At 49.0% G+C, this 18,744-nt stretch overlaps 1 pseudogene; it reads right to left on the reverse strand.

Moving 5' to 3' along the window:
• Positions 1 to 2,930: 2,930 nt before the first annotated feature.
• LOC123090064 (monosaccharide-sensing protein 2-like) overlaps positions 2,931 to 18,744 on the reverse strand; it is a 45,691-nt pseudogene continuing 29,877 nt past the window's right edge.

Below are 18,744 nucleotides of genomic sequence, written 5' to 3' on the forward strand. Positions count from 1 at the left end.
ATACCCCTCTCCTTCTCGACGGTGGGATGCATCAAGATAGACCTCCCTCTAGATTCCAATTTGATGCTTCCTGGTTGCACATTGAAGGGTTTAATGATATGCTGGCTTCTAAGATTCTTAATCTCTTAGCCCCAAATTCTCGTTCCTTTGGCCTCTTGGATGGACTGGCATTCCTGCTCCTATAACCTGCGCAAATTTCTTATAGGTTGGTCCCGTAATCACGCTGAGGAGGAACATAGATCGAAGGACTCTCTCGAATCCTAGATCTTGGACCTAGACCGTACGGCCGACTCCTCTGGTCTCTCCGATGATGGGTGGGCTTTGCGGTATAATCTTGAGACCGCCTTGATGCAGTTGCATCAACAAGCGGAAGTCTATTGGCGCCAGCGTGGCACGTTAAATTGGATGCTAAAAGGGGACTCCCCTACCGTGTATTTCTTCGCCATCGCCAATAGTCGGAGGAGACGGTGTTATATTGACAACCTGATCATTAATGGAGTTCACTCTTTGGACCAATCTGTGACCCTCTCCCGTGTGGTGGATTTCTTCTCGTCGTTATTAGGGGCAAAACCTCCTTCTGGCTTCTCTATTTCTCCGTCTTTGTGGGACCATAATATGAAATTTTTGGCCGAAGAGAATGATGCCTTGATGGTGCCCCTATACGATAAGGAGATTTGGGACGTGGTTAACTCTGGAAACCCTAATGCTTCTTCCGGCCCGGATGGTTTCTCGATCCCCTTCTTCAGGAAGTTCTGGCCTCAGCTGAGGCAGTTGGTTTGTAATGTTATTCAGGGCTTTTGTCTAGGAACTATTGACATATCTCGTCTCGACTATGCGGTGATCACCTTGATTCCTAAAGTTAAAGGTGCTAAGCTGATCTCCCAGTTCAGGCCTATTGCGTTGATCAATAATTTCGCCAAGTTTCCTACTAAGGGTTTTGCAACTCGTCTGTCCCCCGTTGCTCATAGAGTTATTAGCCCGTTCCAATCCGCTATCATCAAAGGGTGCTTCATTTTAGATGGGATTCTTTGTCTCCATGAGATAGTTCATGACTTGAGAGATCGTAACTCTAAGGCTGTCATTCTAAAACTGGACTTTGAGAAAGCCTATGATTCGGTCAGTTGGCCTTTTCTGAGAAAGGTTCTACTAGCGAAAGGCTTCGATGGGGCGTATGTTCATCGTATTATGCAGTTGGTCTCGGGTGGCCACACTGCGGTCTCTGTTAATGGCCACATTAGTAATTTTTTTGTCAATGGCAGGGCCCTATGACAGGGCGATCATGTGTCTCCTGTTCTGTTTAACTTCATTGCCGATGCTTTTTCTTGCATCTTGTCTAGGGCGGCTCATCATGGCCATATCTTGCTAGTGGTTTCTCATTTAATCCCAGAAGGTGTTACTCACCTACAATACGCTGATGACACCATTATTATGGTTGAACTGAACGATGATTGCATTGCCCATCTCAAGTTCATCCTCTTATGCTTCGAGGCCATCTCAGGCCTGAAAATTAACTTTTCCAAGAGTGAGGTCCTAGTCACTGGTGTTGATGATGCGGAGGCTCTGAGAGCAGCTAGGCTTCTAAACTGTTCCCTGGGCTCCTTCCCCTTTAAATACCTGGGACTTCCCATCTCGCCTGATATGCTTCATTCAAAGGATTTAGCTCTGGCTGTTTCTAAGGTGGGAAACAGGGTTCTTCCCTGGCAAGGCACACACAATACTAATGATGGCAAAGTTGCTCTGATCAACGCTTGTCTCTCCTCTCTTCATATGTTTCTAATGGGCTTCTATCTTCTCTCGGCTGGCATTCATGCTGGTTTTGACAAGCACAGGGGTGCTTTCTATTGGAATGCTGCTGACAACAGACGGAAATATAGGTTGGTTAAATGGAAACTCATGTGTAGGCCTAAAAACCTTGGGGGGTTAGGCATAATCAACACATCGGTCTTGAACAAATGTCTTTTAATCAAATGGTGGTGGAAGATCATGTCTAGTGGGGCCAAATCTTTATGGTATTCAATTCTTAAAGCTAAATATTTTCCACACTCTAGCCCGATGTTTGCTGGGGCCCGGCATGGATCTCAATTCTGGAAGGACCTTATTAAAGTTCAACCTCTGTTCCTTGAACATGTTAAGTTCATTGTAGGAGATGGCTCCTCGGTTAGTTTTTAGCTTGACTGGTGGTGTGGTGACGCTCCCCTTTCTATTAGCTTACCTGTTCTTTTTTCGTACTGCCCTAACCCGAATATCTCCATCGCGGAGGTGTTGGCTAATAATTGGGACCTGGCTTTCCGTCGCTCCTTGTCTCCTGAAGAGTTGGAAGACTGGCAAAGACTCTCTGCCTTATTCCCCTTGCTCTCGGAGGCTCTGGATTTGGTGGTTTGGCCTCATTCCTCCTCAGGCCAGTTTTCAGTGAAATCCTTGTACTCTAGAATCATTGGAGGTGCCCCTTCTAATAGGTTTTCTACCATTTGGCGTTCCAGAATCCCACCGAAAATCAAAATCTTCCTCTGGCAGGCCTTCAGAGGTCGTCTCCCCAGGGCTGACCAAATGTGTAAGAGAAACGGGCCGGGCTCGGAGTTTTGTGCTCTCTGTGGTGCCTTGGAGGACACGAATCATATATTTTTCCATTGTGTGCTTGCTAAGCTGGTTTGGAGCTATGTCAGATCATGGCTCCAGGTTACTTGGAACCCCTCCTCCTTTCTTGAGATGAGAAATCTTGCCAATTCGTTGGCTGGGGTGACTAAGAGGGTCTTCTGGGTTGGCCTCGGTGCGATATGTTGGTCGTTGTGGACTATTAGGAATAAATTTACGATCGAACATGTCTTTCCTACTAAATCTGCTGACTGTCTATTTAAATCTTGTATCTTATTGCAGCAGTGGAGATCATTGACTAAGGAGGACGACCAGGTCCCTTCTCCTTATAACTACCCCTATCCCATATTCACTATGGAGGAAAAACATATTGTACTCAGGGACAACATTAGGATAGGGGTAGTTACAAGGAGAAGAGACCTGCATAAATGTACAAAGGTCTTAATCTGGAGTTTTGTGAAGAAAATGCAAGAAATCACATCTTCAAAATCATGAGCACAGCATGCTGAGCTTATTTTCAGGTATGACATGAAAAAATTGAAATGCTGACAGAAACGATGCCCAATATTGATAAGTTTATTTGTAAAGTTGTCAGTAGAAAACATATTCAAGGTGACATGGAGATGGCAACTATATCAATTTCAAAGAACTATCGGAATCTCAACAATAGTACTATATGACAGTTAAACAACAATAAATCATGAATTTACTGACAATTTTTTAATTGTAAACATTTATGTTTGATGTTCAAGTAGTCTCAGAGTTAATCTTCGTCCACAAATATCCATCAGCATCATTGAAGCAGTTATACAAGGCAGCATGAGCAAAGCATTTATGGCACTTAGGAGGATTGCGGTTGAATGAGAGCCAAGTCCAATGTTTGAAAACAAATTAACTACTCCAACTTGTTCAAGAATCCGAGGAGTGTAATGGAGAAGGCCATTGATTCCTGCGGACTACATTTTCAAGAGAGGGCAAATAGTAAGCAAGCTATTAGCGCAACTGGCAAGATGTTCAGTTGATAGTGCAGGTGGTAGGAGCTTGGGCCCTACCTGGCCTGAACTGCAGGTTGTAGGGGTGGGAGGCTGGTTGGTGAGGAGATGGGCGCCGGCGGTGGTGCGTCGGCGCCGTAGTTGCGCGGCAGAAGGCGACGGCTGATAGGAAGATGGCGCAGGGGAGCAGGCTAGGGTTAGGTCTTGCGGCTCCCTAAGGAAGCCGAGCAAATATGATTGCTTCTTTCTTAATTTCCAAACGGATCCTTACACACGTTTATATAATCCTCCTAATAAGATAATTGGGCTAAGCCCCTAATAACGATAAGATAGACTGGGCCACAACTAACTGGGCTAAGCGACTATTATGATGGTCATAACATTTCTCCCCGCCTGCACAAACAGGTCGTCCTCAAGCTGGAAGGCGGTGAAGCGCTTGCGGAACTCGAGGTGATCAACCGTTGCCAAACACCTCCGTGCTAGCTGGGGCGGGCAGGTCACCGAGCCCGGCGGCGGCGGCGTCCTCCTCAATGTAGTCCGCATCCTCGAAGTATAAGAGTCGCGAGCAGACGTGGCCGGGCACGTAGGGCTCATCGCAGTTGAAGCACAACCCTTGGCGGCGATGCTCGAGTTTCTCGGCCGGGGTGAGCTGGCGGAACAAGCGCGCCGCGGTCGTGGTGAGGGTGCCGCGGAAGACTGAGCAGGCCAACCCTGCACGGGAACGTCCAGCCAAGGTGGCGGCCCAGCGGCCCGAGACGGTGACGCCTGCTGGATGGCCACCGCGCGGCGCTCGAACGCACGGGCATTGTACATGGCCATCTGGAGGTCCTGGGGTCCCCGCAGCTCCACGTCCACGCGGATATGATCCGACAGACCGTCGATGAAGAGCTCATCCCGTTGGTGAGCCGTCACTGGGCGCGTGGCATGCCAGGGCCTGAAAGCGGTTGGTGAAGTCCCGCACCGTAGAGGTGAAGGGAAGACGTCCCAACTCCACCAGCCGGCTCCCGCGTATTGGCGGCCCGAAGCGAAGGAGGCAGAGCTCGCGAAAACGCTCCCATGGAGGCATGCCGCCCTCATCCTGCTTGAGAGGGTAATACCAAGTTTGTGCAGCACCTCGAAGGTGATATGAAGCGAGCCAGGTGCGGTCCGACGCGAGCGTGCGTTGCCCCAGAAGAACTGGTCGCACTTATTAAGCCAGTTGAGGGGCCAAGGTCCTCGGTGACGTCGTAGCTGGCGAAGGCAAGCTTGGCGAAGCGTGGGAGTACGGCGCCATCTAGGTATGACCGCCGTGGGGGTATGGCTCGGCGGCGCGAAGCAGTGGCACCGGGTCGGTGATCACAAGGCCCCCCTGTGGAACTGCGTCGTGTCGAGGCCAACGTAGGGACCCGCGGAACTGGAGGACCCATCGTACTGCGCCTGCTGGGGCGGCACGTGTAGCTGTCCCGAGGCCGTCGTGTAGACCGGCTGAGATGATGACTCGGTCAACCAAGCCGGTAGCAGGGACGGTGAGGGCAGGAACCAGACCTCGTGGATCAGGACTCCCGCCGGCGTGGTCGATGCGGGGCCGGAGCTGACCGGCGGTGGCTGTGCAGCTGCAGCGGCTGCTGCAATGTCACGCCGGGCAGCTGCAGCGGCTGCTGTGGCGGAGGCCGCCAGGAGCGGCGGCTGCCACTGCAGCCAGGGTTGGGTGGTCGTGGCGATAAATGGCAGCTGCAGCGGCCCGGCGGGCGCGGCAGAGGCCGCCTGGTGCGGTGGCTGCCACGGCAGCCACGGAGGCGCGGGGGCAGCGATAGGCGGCACAGCCGGTGCGGCCCGGAGGACCCGGCCAAGAACAAGCGGATCTCCTGAACTGCCTGGGTTAGGTCCCACAGCACCCCAGACACCTCCTCCGGGGTGAGGATTGCGGGGACGGGCGCGATGGAGGATCCCGGCGCGGGCAGGAGCGGGGCGACGGTCGTGGTGGTCACTGTCGTGGTTCTAAGTCTGACAATAGAAAGGGGGTAGGTATGGAGAGGCAAGATCTTAGCTATGGCGAAGATGTACACACGAGGTTTTACGAGTTCAGGCCCTTCTCGGAGGAAGTAACAGCCCTACGTCTCGGTGCCCGTAGGCGGTCGATTGGATTATGTGCGTTGAGTTACAGGTGGTCCGAACCCCTGTCCCATAGGAGGGGGGTGGCTTATATAGAGTGCGCCAGGACCCCAGCCCACCTCCATTACAAGGAGCTTAATGTACATAAAGTAAGGGTGTTACTGGTAACGGCAGTTTTAAATACTCTTAATGCTCATGAAGACTAAGGAGTGAATGCCCGGTCGTTGTGCGTTCTTCCGACTCCTGGTCTTCGATATGGTCGAGTCATTCCCCATACGGTCGAGTGAAAGTGGGGAATGACGGTCAAGTGATTATACCGTCGAGTGGATTCTTGGTCTTCTTATCTTCAGGGGTAGTGACCTTGGGTAGGACGTATAGGTCAGGCCTATGACCCTACCCCAGGTCTGTATCCTCATCAGTAGCCCCCTAATGGATTAAGTTGCGAGTGCAAAAAAGGCTGAAATTGAACTTGTCCCGAGCTTTGGGATCTCGTGAGTGCTTTCTGCAAGTCTAAGCGCCCACGTCGATGTTTGGTGTAGACTCAGTCGCCTTGATCCATTAAGTGGACAGACGAGTGAACTGTTGATCTTATGTGCTGAGTGTCATGTTGGAGCGTGGGATCCTAGGCGCGATTGTATGCAGTGTATCCCGGATTCCGCGGGATACGAAATTTCAGGGAAGCGCGCCAGATGGGGAGTGCCGAAGTGGGCGGAGCGGATAAACAGTGATTCCTCGATTCCCGCGCCGCCTTTTTTTGCCACATACGCTGCGCATGACTGTTGCGGGATTTGACGGGATCGCCTGGTCCCATGCGTCAGTCACTCGGAAACAATCTCTTATAAGGTGGCCGGACCGAGGCGTCTGTACTGTGCACATCTTCTCTTCCTTCTTCTTTCTTCGCTTCTCCGCCGCACCTTACTCTTCTGCTCCGACGCTGCTACCCCGTTGCCATGGTGAAGGACAAGACGGCGGCGCTAGAGCGCGCAAAGAAGATGAAGGAGGTGGCGAAGGGCAGGAAGCAGCAGTGCAGGTCGTCATCGCGTGCGAGGCTGCCGCTGGATCCAGGGCGATTGGATCCGGTCTTTGATTCAGCAGGCGGACCAGGATGAGCTGGCGGAGTCGGGGTTAATCGCCAAGGGAGCGGCAAGGCTGCCGGAGGGGGAGATGAGCCCTCAGCCTCAATCGGGTGAGTGTGTTCTGCTCGCCACCCACGTCGACCGCGGCTTTTCGCTTCCCCCGCACCCTTTCTTCCGGGGGTTTCTGAAGTTTTTTGGTGCTTAACTCCACCATTTCTCCCTCAACACCATCACGTATTTAGCTGCTTTCGTGTCGATGTGCGAGAACTTCTTAGGGTGTCGACCGCACTGGGGTCTTTTCAAGCACATCTTCACCATTCGTTCCCAATTGGTAAAAAGGCAAAGTCGAGTGACTCGAAAACCCATGTCATCCAGATGTGCGGGGGTTTAGGTATCCAAAAGACGAAAGGGAGTGCTTTTCCTGCTATGACTCTTCCTGATTCCGTTAGAGGCTGGCAATCGACTTGGTTCTATTGCCAGGATGTCGCGGCTCCAGGTCAGTCGACCGACCTCCCCCACTTCTCGTTTGATTGAGTCCAGACTCCTGCTCCGCTGAAAGTGACGACTGGCGAGACCATGGAGACGACGATGTTGGTGGATAGGGTGGTTCAGCTTATCAATGATGGTGTTATGGGTCTGGATCTGTTGGAGGTGTTCCTCAGTCGACGCATCCAGTCTCTCCAGGCCCGCAATCACCCAATGTGGCTGTATTCCGGACCGGACGACACCGCTCGCGTCCATCCAGAAGAAGTACCATCTGCAACAGTAGCTTTGTGGCTGAGGAGCATCACAGGCAATCAGGACAATCCCAGAGGATCTAGGCGAGTCGTTCCCTTTAGCAGCGACAACCCACCCGACAAGGTACGCTTTTCGCTCCGACTGCTTCTCATTCATGCTCCGACTGCACTTGAGATTGACTGACTCTCGTTCGACCAATTTGTTCCGCAGGTGTTCACTGAGATGCATTCGATGCCCAATGGCGAGCAGGCTTTGGAGAAGGCCCAGGAGGGGGAGGACAGCGCGGAAGATAGTGACGAGAGGGATTCTCGGGAAGACGAGGAGGAGGAGGAGGAGGAGAGCGAGGAGTCGGACAAGGAGGAGGAAGTCGACTCGTCGCTACGCTTCGAACGTCGATCCAAATAGCAGCATGACCCGGCCGGCGGGCGCGGGAAAGGTGTGGGTCCGAGTGCCAATACTTAGAAGCGCACTCGAACGTCGACTCCGGAGCCGACGAAGAAGGTGGCCAAGCAGCCTAAAGTTGCTCCCTCCAAGGCGCGAAGACACTACCGCGCATCAAGATGGATGTCCCCGTTGCCTCATGGTGGGTATCTTGTTTGTGTTTCCGTAAGTCGACTGAAGATTTTCTTGATCTGACTGACCAATCCTTGTGTATTTCCAGCCCCACCTCTGCTGCCACTGACATGGACGTCGACAAGGCACCAGGAGACGAAGAGGCCACCTCACGAGCTGGTAAGTTCGTTCGACTGAGTTCTATTTAGTCGAGTGGATGGCCAATTGACTGAAAACTTGACATTTCTCTTCTTATGTAGCTCCACAAGATATCGTTGTGCTTCCTGATGACGACGAAGAAGAAGTGCCTCTACAGGAGAGGAGGAAGAAGAGTGGAAGCTCAAGCAGGAAGAAGCTTGAGGTCCAGGTCCCTCAGTCGACACCGGCGCCTAAAGCGATAGTCCAGACCAACGTCACATTCGCTAACCCGTTCACGACTGATCGTCCGTCGGGGTCGAGTGCACAGACACCTGCCACACCGGTGCAGCTCCACTCATCTGACCCGGCAGCTACTTCGACCCCTCTAGAGCCATCCCTCTTCGTAACATATCAAACTCCAGATGACTCGCCGGGTGCTGCTAGGGAAGCTCTTCGCCAGGCAAATCTTGTCATGGAGCAAGTGAAAGTGATGCATGAAGCCAGTCAGATAGCTTACAACGCCATCACTGCTCTTCAGACCAATGTTCAGGTCAGCAAAATTCCGACTGAAATTCTTGAATGTCTCTTTATATCTGATCACCCACTGGGTTTTCCTTCGCTTAGAACTCGGGAAATCTTCAATTCTGCACTTTTCGAATCAGTGGGGGCACATCGAGTGCACCCACTGGGTGTAGTCCCCGAGACCACGGTCGGCTGCTAGCAGTCGACCGAGGTCTAATGATGTGTCTCTCTCTCTCTCTTTCTTTTTTTTGAACTCATGCTGAGTATTGATCTGATCCAGTGGGGGCACGCTAACTGCACCCACTGGGTGTAGTCCCCGAGACTACTGTTGAATATTTGATTCGACAGTAGTCTTAGAGTAATTCTTTGCTTTCACTTGGCGCTTCGATCTGTCGATTGACATGTCTGTCTTTCTGGCCGCAGAGGTCTTGTGATCTTGGAGCTTGGCTCACCGAGTTAAAGAAGAAGCATATCAGCGTTGAACTTGACCTCGAACTTGCGAAGAAGAATCTGAAGACTGCCCAACAAGAAACGACCATCATGGGAGGTAATCACTCGACCATCCTATCTGTTTTGTAGCTTCATACTTCGCGCTAGTTTTTCCTTCAGTCTCTTCGAACCGAGTGATTTCACACGAGCAGATGTGCATAGTGAAAATCGTCAACTTCAGTCTCGTCTGAAGAGTGTTGTTTCTTTAGAGAGGATGAAGGAGGCTTTGGAGCAGAAGGATCTGGATCTGGCAGCCGCTCAGAAGGAAGCGCGCGAGAAGACGAAGCTTGCGGACCAGAAGCTGGCTTCGATCAGCAAACTGGAGGAGGAGAACGCGAAGCTGAAGGCTGCCATCTCAGACGCCAATCGGGAAGTCGAGCAACTAAAGAAGGACAAGGAAAATCTGACCACTGAAGTTGGCGGCCTTAAGACCAAGACCGACAAGCTAGAGTCCTATCTGGAGCAACTCGCTGCCAAACTTGTTCTGAAGCTTGAAGGTATGATCAGTCGACTCATCACTTTGTTGTCGATTGAACTTTGTTATCTCGTTGTCGATTCATCACTTTTTTTGCAATGGGACAGAACTGTGTCAGGACTTTGAGGCTGAAACTGGGCGGGTCGAGACAGGTCTCGAACCCATCAACTATCCCATGAAAGATGAAGTTGCGATGAACTTGCTTCAACTGGAATCGCGCTTGGATGGTGCAGTCGACTATCTGGCTCGGCTAAAGGTGGCGATGGTCCGAGTGGACACCGAGCTCAGGCCTCGGGAGGAAATGTCTCAAGACCTCGAGTCTTTGATGACTCGGCTAAACCAGATTCCAGGTCGAGTGCAAGAGTGGAAGAAATCTTCTGCCCGCTGTGGTGCTGATGTCGCTTTGTCTCTGGTCCGAGTGCACTGCAAGGAGGCTAAGGAAGACAAGCTGGCAGCTCTCAAAGTGGCAAACACTAAGAAGCACTCCTTCCAGGACTTCATGGACACTTTCCTCGAGGCAGCCACTCGCATCGCCGGCAGCATAGACCTCGACAGCTTCTGCGACCCGGCCACTCCTTCTCCCACCGAGTGATAAAAAACATTATGCTATCACTTTTATTTGCCTCGGAATGACAAGTGAATTTGTAACCGTTAAAACTCCTTCGGGCCTGATGCCCGAGCACTTTATTCTGCGGTTAAGAAACTTTGGATTTGCCATCTCATAAATCACGTCTGTCTTTGAACGAAAATCGTTTTCCCCTCGAATTGTTGTCTGTTTGCTCGATGCAGCTTTTGGAGAAGGATGGCCAGTCGACTGATCGGGCGGTCCTTGAGCAACCTTGATCAGCTCATCAGCGAGTCGTTCAGCAATGGTCTTGGCGTTCCAGTCGACTGATCGGGTGATCTTCGAGTAGCATTGATCAGCTCATCAGCAAGGCACTCAGCAATGGTCTTGATGTTCCAGTCGGCTGATAGGGTGATCCTTGAGTAGCATTGATCAGCTCATCAACAAGGCACTCAGCAATGGTCTTGACGTTCCAGTCGGCCGATCAAGTGATCCTTGAGTAGCATTGATCAGCTCATCAGCAAGGCATTCAGCAATGGTCTTGACGTTCCTGTCAACCGATTAGGTGATCCTTGAGAAGCATTGATCAGCTCATCAGCAAGGCACTCAGCAATGGTCTTGACGCTCCTGTCAACCACCCGGTAAGGTTTTTCAAACTTAGGCGAGCACTGGGCTGCAGCTAAGCCTCCGAGTGGGAGGATTGCTCACCACCTGGTAGGATTTTTCAAACTTAGGCGAGTGTGGGACTGCAGCTAAGCCCCCGAGTGGGAGGTTTGCTCTCCACTCGGTAGGATTTTTCAAACTTAGGCGAGTACGGGACTGCAGCTAAGCCCCCGAGTGGGAGGTTTGCTCTCCACTCGGTAGGATATTTCGAACTTAGGCGAGTACGGGACTGCAGCTAAGCCCCCGAGTGGGAGGTTTTCTCTCCACTCGGCAGGATTTTTCGAACTTAGGCGAGCACTGGGCTGCAGCTAAACCTCCGAGTGCTAGGATTGCTCACCACCCGGTAGGATTTTTCAAACTTAGGCGAGTGCGGGACTGCAGCTAAGCCCCCGAGTGAGAGCTTTGATCAACACTCGGTGAGATTTTTATCACTTAGGCGAGCATTGGGCTGCAGCTAAGCCCCAGAGTGAGAGGCAGACTCATCACTCGGTAGGATTTTTATCACTTAGGCAAGCACTGGGCTCCAGCTAAGCCCCCGAGTGAGAGGCAGACTCATCACTCGGTAGGATTTTTATGACTTAGGTGAGCACTGGGCTGCAGCTAAGCCCCCGAGTGAGAGGCAGACTCATCACTCGGTAGGATTTTTATCACTTAGGCGAGCACTGGGCTGCAGCTAAGCCCCCGAGTGAGAGGCATACTCATCACTCGGTAGAATTTTTATCACTTAGGCGAGCACTGAGCTGCAGCTAAGCCCCCGAGTGAGAGGCAGACTCATCACTCGGTAGGATTTTTATCACTTAGGCAAGCACTGGGCTACAGCTAAGCCCCCGAGTGAGAGGCAGACTCATCACTCGGTAGGATTTTTATCACTTAGGCGAGCACTGGGCTGCAGCTAAGCCCCCGAGTGAGAGGCAGACTCATCACTCGGTAGGATTTTTATCACTTTGTTTTAGGCAAAATAGATTCGCAGCTAAGGTAATTCGTACAAAAGAAATAAACAACAATCATTCGGAAGAAGTAAATTATGTCTTTTGATAGTCAAACTAAAAGGTATTTCTTATTACATCTCATCATTCTAAATATTTAAGAATAGAAAGGGCGGAGTAGATCCGCATTCCAGGCGCGTGGCTCATCTTTATTATGTTTGACGTTGAAGAGACGGTATGCTCCGCTGTGGAGCACCTTGGTGATGACGAAAGGGCCTTCCCAAGCAGGAGCAAGCTTGTGAGGTCTTTGCTGGTCCACTCGAAGAACCAGGTCTCCTTCTTGAAATGCTCGACCCCTCACATTTCTAGCGTGAAATCTACGCAAGTCTTGCTGATAAATGGTCGACGAAATCAAGGCCATCTCTCTTTCTTCTTCCAAGAGGTTGGCTGCATCTTGCCAAGCTTGTTCTGCTTCTTCTTCTGAGAGGAGTTTGACTCGAGGTGCATTGTGGAGCAAATCACTGGGGAGCATGGCTTCAACACCATAGACTAAGAAGAATGGAGTCCTTCCATTCGACTGGATAGGGGTTGTCCTCAACCCCCACAACGCGGATGGGAGCTCGTCGACCCAGGCTCCCGCTGCATGTTTCAGGTCCCGCATCAACCGAGGCTTCAATCCTTCGAGAATCAATCCATTCGCCCGCTCGGCCTGTCCATTCGACTAAGGATGAGAGACCGAAGCGTAGTCGACTCTCGTGCCTTGGGAGGTGCAAAAGGCTTTGAATTCTTCATAATCGAAGTTCGAGCCGTTATCCGTGATGATGCTGTGCGGAACGCCATATCTGAATATAAGTTCCCTGATTAAACTCACAGTTGTGCTTGCTTCAAGGCTTTTGATGGGCTTGGCTTCGATCCACTTGGTGAACTTGTCGACTGCTACCAGCACATGAGTAAATCCACTCCTACCTATCTTCAAAGGTCCAACCATGTCTAGTCCCCAGACGGCGAAAGGCTAGATGAGTGGAATTGTTTTTAGAGCCGACACAGGTTTATGAGACATGTTGGAGTAAAACTGGCAGCCTTCACACTTGTCCACTATTTCCTTAGCCATCTCGTTGGCCCGCGACCAGTAAAATCCAGCTCGGTATGCTTTGGCCATGATGGTCCGGGAGGACGCGTGGTGACCACAGGTCCCCGAGTGAATATCATTGAGGATCACTCGACCTTCCTCTGGCGTGATACACTTTTGGCAAACTCTAGTTGCACTTTCTCTGAACAACTGCCCCTTTATCACAGTAAAGGCCTTAGATCGTCGGACGACCTGTCGAGCCTCTTCTTCTTCCTTCGGAAGTTCTTTCCTAAGAATGTATGTGATGTACGGCACTGTCCAGTCAAGAGTGATGACCAGAACCTCCATGACTAAGTCGACCACGGCTGGGATGTCAACTTCAGTCGGATCTGTAGCACTCTTGGGCTGTGGCGACTCTTCTGTGAAGGGATCCTCCTGAACCGAAGGTGAATGAATATGTTCCAGAAACACATTGCGGGGAATGGCCTCTCTCTTGGAACCTATCTTCGCCAACTCATCTGCAGCTTGATTTTTCAATCAGGGCACATGGTGAAGTTCCAACCCCTCAAACTTCTTTTCCAGCTTCCTGATAGCATTGCAGTAACCAGTCATGGCTGGACTTCTGACATCCCATTCCTTCATCACCTGGTTAACCACCAAATCTGAATCGCCATACACCATGAGGCGACAGACGCCGAGTGAGATGGCCATACGCAACCCATATAGAAGTGCTTCGTATTCTGCTTCATTATTGGAGGAATCAAAGTGAATTTGGAGAACGTAATTGAGCTTGTCTCCACGGGGGGACACTAATACTACTCCAGCACCTGACCCGTTTAGCATCTTGGAACCATCGAAGAACATAGTCCAATGTTTCGAGTGAACTTGAGTCGGTAGTTGCTGCTCAATCCACTCGGCAAGGAAATCCGCGATTGCTTGGGACTTGATAGCTTTCTTTGCCTCAAACTTGATGTCCAGTGGAAGGAGTTCCATCGCCCATTTTGCTACTCGACCAGTTGCATCTCTGTTATTCAGGATCTCAGACAACGGTGCGTCGCTGACGACTGTAATAGAGTGATTAGAGAAGTAATATGCAACCTTCTTCATGGTCATGTAAATTCCATAGACAAGCTTCTGATAATGAGGATAGCGCTGCTTGGACGGAGTCAAAACTTCAGAGAGATAATAAACTGGGTGTTGAACCTTGTACGCTTTTCCTTCCTCTTCTCGCTCGACAGTGAGTATTGTACTAACAACTTGTCCAGTGGCTGCAATGTAAATTAGTAAAGGCTCTTTGCTGATTGGCGCAGCGAGCACCGGCTGGGTGGAAAGCAGGGCTTTAAGCTCTGCAAACGCTGCATCAACTTCTTCAAACCACTCGAACTTATCAGATTTCTTCATCAATCGGTAAAGAGGCAAGGTCTTTTCACCGAGACGAGAGATGAATCGACTCAAGGCGCCCAAACAACCAGTCAGCTTCTGAACGTCATGCACTTGCACGGGGCGTTTCATTCAGAGGATGGTATCAACTTTTTCTGGATTGACGTCGATCCCTCATTCGGAAACGAGAAAACCGAGCAGCTTTCCTCCTGGAACTCTGAATGTGCACTTTGACGGATTAAGCTTGATATCGTACCTTCTTAGGTTGGCAAAGGTTTCTGCAAGATCAGTCAATAGGTAGGAACCTTTGCGAGACTTGATCACGATGTCATCCATGTATGCCTCCACATTCCGACTGATTTGGGTGAGCAGGCACTTCTGGATCATTCTCATGAACGTGGCTCCGGTGTTTTTAAGACCGAATGGCATGGTGACATAGCAAAAGCACCCGAATGGGGTGATGAAGGCTGTTTTTATTTCATCGGGACCATACAGTCGGATCTGATGATACCCGAAATAGGCATCTAAAAAAGACAAGCGCTCACACCCCGCGGTCGAGTCAACAATCTGATCGATACGGGGGAGAGGGAAGTGATATTTCGGGCAGGCCTGATTGATATGCTTGAAATCAATGCAAATGCGAAGTGAATCGTCCTTCTTGGGGACCATGATGACATTGGCAAGCCACTCAGAGTGGTAGATTTCACGGATGAACTCTGCTGCCAACAGTCGAGCCACTTCTTCGTCGATTGCTTTTCTCTTCTGAACGGCGGACCGCTGAAGGTGCTCTTTGACGGGTTTTACCTTGGGGTCGACACACAAACAATGCTCAACCAGTCCTCTGGGTACACCTGGAATGTCAAAGGGTTTCCATGCGAAGATGTCCCAGTTCTCACGGAGGAACTGGATGAGCGCTTCTTCCTATTTGCCGTCGAGCGTCGTTGATATATGAGTCGGTGCAGCATTGGGATCAGTCGGGTGAATATGAATCGGCTTTGTTTCACCACTCAAATGAAACGCGGAGTCTGTCGCAGGCTTCTTGGCTCGGAGCAAATCACTTGGATCCGCACTCTTCTGATACTCTTGGAATTCAACTGCTGCCATCTGTGCATCGGTGATTTTGAAACCTTTGTAGAAACATTCTTCTGCTTTCTGCCAATTGCCAGTGACCGTGATCACACCTTTGGGACCAGGCATCTTCAGCTTGAGGTATACATAACACGGTCGAGCCATGAGACGCGCGTACGCCGGTCTCCCCAGGATGGCGTGGTAAGCACTCTGGAAATCCACGACTTCAAATGTCAACTTTTCTTTTCAGTAATGCTTGGAGTCACCTAAAACCACGTCGAGAGTGATCTGGCCGAGTGACTCGGCCTTCTTTCCGGGAATAACGCCGTGAAAGCTCATGTTGCTCTCGCTAAGCTTGGACATCGGGATGCCCATCCCCTTCAAGGTTTCAGCATACAGGATATTCAGGCCACTACCTCCATCCATCAGCACTTTAGTCAGTCGAGTGCCACCAACCACTGGGTCAACCACTAGCGCTTGCCTCCCGGGGGTGACTACACGAGCAGGATGGTCTGACTGGTCGAATGTGATGGTTGTCTGAGACCATTTCAAGTACGTGGTCGTCGTCGCCGGAGCAACCATATTCACTTCTCTGTTGATGACCTTCAACCGACTCTTGCTCTCAACATCGGAAAAAATCATGAGGGTGGAATTGACCTTGGGGTAACCGCCATCTTCCACTTCCTCCTCATCTCACTACAACAAAACAGACTTTAAGTAACACAATCATGTAACAGATTGAAAAATGTGTGACAAGGGAAATTACCGTAACACAACATTTTGTGTCGAACGACAGGCAGTAACACATACTATATAAGGCCTCAAAATGTGTTACTAGGATATTGTAATAGTAACATGTAAATATGTGTTGGTCAAGTGTGTTACATAGATCTTGACGGTAACATATGAATATGTGTTACTGAAATATGTTACGTAGTTCAACAATGGTAGTAACACATAATCATGGTTGATACATAGTGTTACAAGCTCTATTATAGGGGGACTAGAAAAACTAAAATCAACTACATGCATAGATCACAAATACCTTGACACATAGGGCCCATGTGTCAACATGATAATACGTTTTTGTTTTGGTAAATAGTGTTTTCATTCTTTGGTAATATGGTATGAAAAAGAATACAGTTTGGTTGGTAAATACCAAACTATTTTCGGTCTGGTTGCAGTGAATATCATATTAACTATATTTTTACACGAATTTTAGGATAACTCAACAACCATAAATGTGAAATGCAAACTTTAAAATGATCATATGAAATTAAGTATTTGATGTGAATACTCACAAAGGAGTGGAAGATCAACAATGAACGAGAGCTTAAATTTGAAGATAGTTTTAAGAACCGGACCGGTGGTTCGACTGGAGAAAAGGGAACCAAGGCCTCGTTCGGTTAAGGTGCGTTGGTCCTATAGGTCTTTAGCACAACAAATTCCCGACTGTCTACTACAACAAGTTGTGCCCGACTCCGGCGAGGGAGGAGCGATGACAGCGGCACGCCTTGGGCTCGCTTCAGTGCTTGTAATCATCGCTAGGTGGTCTATGAATCTAGATGTAATTTTTATTATTTCTGGTGTCCGTTGTACTGCCATGATTGAAGTTGAATAGATTTGACAGTTTGTCGCGAAAAAAGATCAAGGGGAGCCACGCTTTCACACAGAGAGAGAGAGATAAGGGCAAAAGCGAGAAGGAAGGGAATGTCACGTGACCAAGGCTACTTTGCTACTGTTTTTCTTGAACACCCTAACCTCTGTTGCTCTTCTTTGAGCGCCTCTGCTATAGTGCATCCCCATGGCTCCTCTACTACTGGCCATTGCATCAGCAGTTCAAATGCATATCATCAATAGTTAGGCACCCGATCTGAGCGGCAAGATGGCTAGCAACCAGCTGCAAGTGTAAGCAACAGGCACAACAGCTAGCACCTAGCTGCACCTAGCTGCAAGTGCAAGCAACAGAAGTAACACGTGCAATGGTTGGTTCACAACAACAAAGAAAATATTGAATCAGGTTTTGACAGCAAACAAGCATCCCACATAAATTAAAACGCCAATTTCAAACAGACGTAAACTAAGTTTACAAGATGGTAAATCTGACATAATACTTCTTCGACAAAAGTGTATCTATTTCCAATGACAATATGTCGTACATAAAGCTTAACTTTAGTAACAATTTTCTGAATTTTTCCAAGCTTCATGTTTGAAGATCAAAAACTACGAAAACATATAAAAGCCATCTAAAAGAACACATTGCTTCATCTAGCAGTTTAGAACAATCCTTGTAATCTTGACTTGCAAATTTTTCTGAAAAAGAAGATTCACTGAAGCGCATGAGAAAAAGTTCATAACAAATCAAAAAGAGTCAAGTTAAATTCAATGTATATAGGGATCCACAATGGCAGCATATATGGAAAATAGGACGAGAAACTGAAAAGCAATAAAGAAAAAGAAAAATTGGGTTTATATGTTGAGTGAAAGACCTCATTCCTTCGAATATTTAGAAGGGTGTAAGCTCATCCAACGATCTGCAAGAACATACAATGGTTATTAATGTCCTGCAAACTCAGCTTTGATTTTAGCTAAAACTACAATGTATATATAATCAAGAAAATGTTGCTTGAACAGAGAAATACCTTTATATGATGTACCATCACCGTTCTTCATTGATCAAAGAATTATCATTAGCATCCACAATTGTTCCCTCAATATCAGACCTTACCCAATGTTGATCTTTCCTTTTCGCTTTAAACATATCCGTGAGGTGAGAAACATGGAATGGCTCAGCTTCTACGTCTCGTGTGCATTCATCATTTCCAGTGTCACATCAATCTCTAGGTAGTTTATTCTGCATCACCACTGACCAACCTGGGTTCAGTTCGTCTTCTAGGTAAAACACTTGATCGGCTTGGTTAGGCAAAATAAAAGGTCATGCTCAATCTTGTCTCCTTTTGTGCATCAAATGTGAGAAGTTAACAAGTGTGTAGCCATACTTGTCCTTCTTCATTCCTTTTTTAGAAATATCTACCCATTCACACTTAAATAAATCCACCGAAAAATGTCCAGAGTAGTTCAACTGAATAATATCAATTATCTTGCCATAGTAAGTCACATCACCTAAAACAGGGGTCGCATCACCTGGTGTAGCATATGTAGATGTTTTGGCATGTACCACCACTCCACTATTTTGACTCACCCTGTCTAACCGTTTAGGCCTAAACCGATATCCTCTGGAGTTGTAAGCGCGGTACCTTTTTGCTGCATCTACTGGGCCACGTGCTAGCCATCTAATATCATTATTAATACTACCAATACCATTTTCCTTCTCCAATTTAATTATCTGTAGATTAAGAAGTTGTTTAGTAAATGGCTTCAATTGTACATACAAAGAATATAAAATAC

This window comes from Triticum aestivum, chromosome 4B (genome assembly GCF_018294505.1).
Source record: "Triticum aestivum cultivar Chinese Spring chromosome 4B, IWGSC CS RefSeq v2.1, whole genome shotgun sequence".
NCBI lineage: Eukaryota > Viridiplantae > Streptophyta > Magnoliopsida > Poales > Poaceae > Triticum > Triticum aestivum.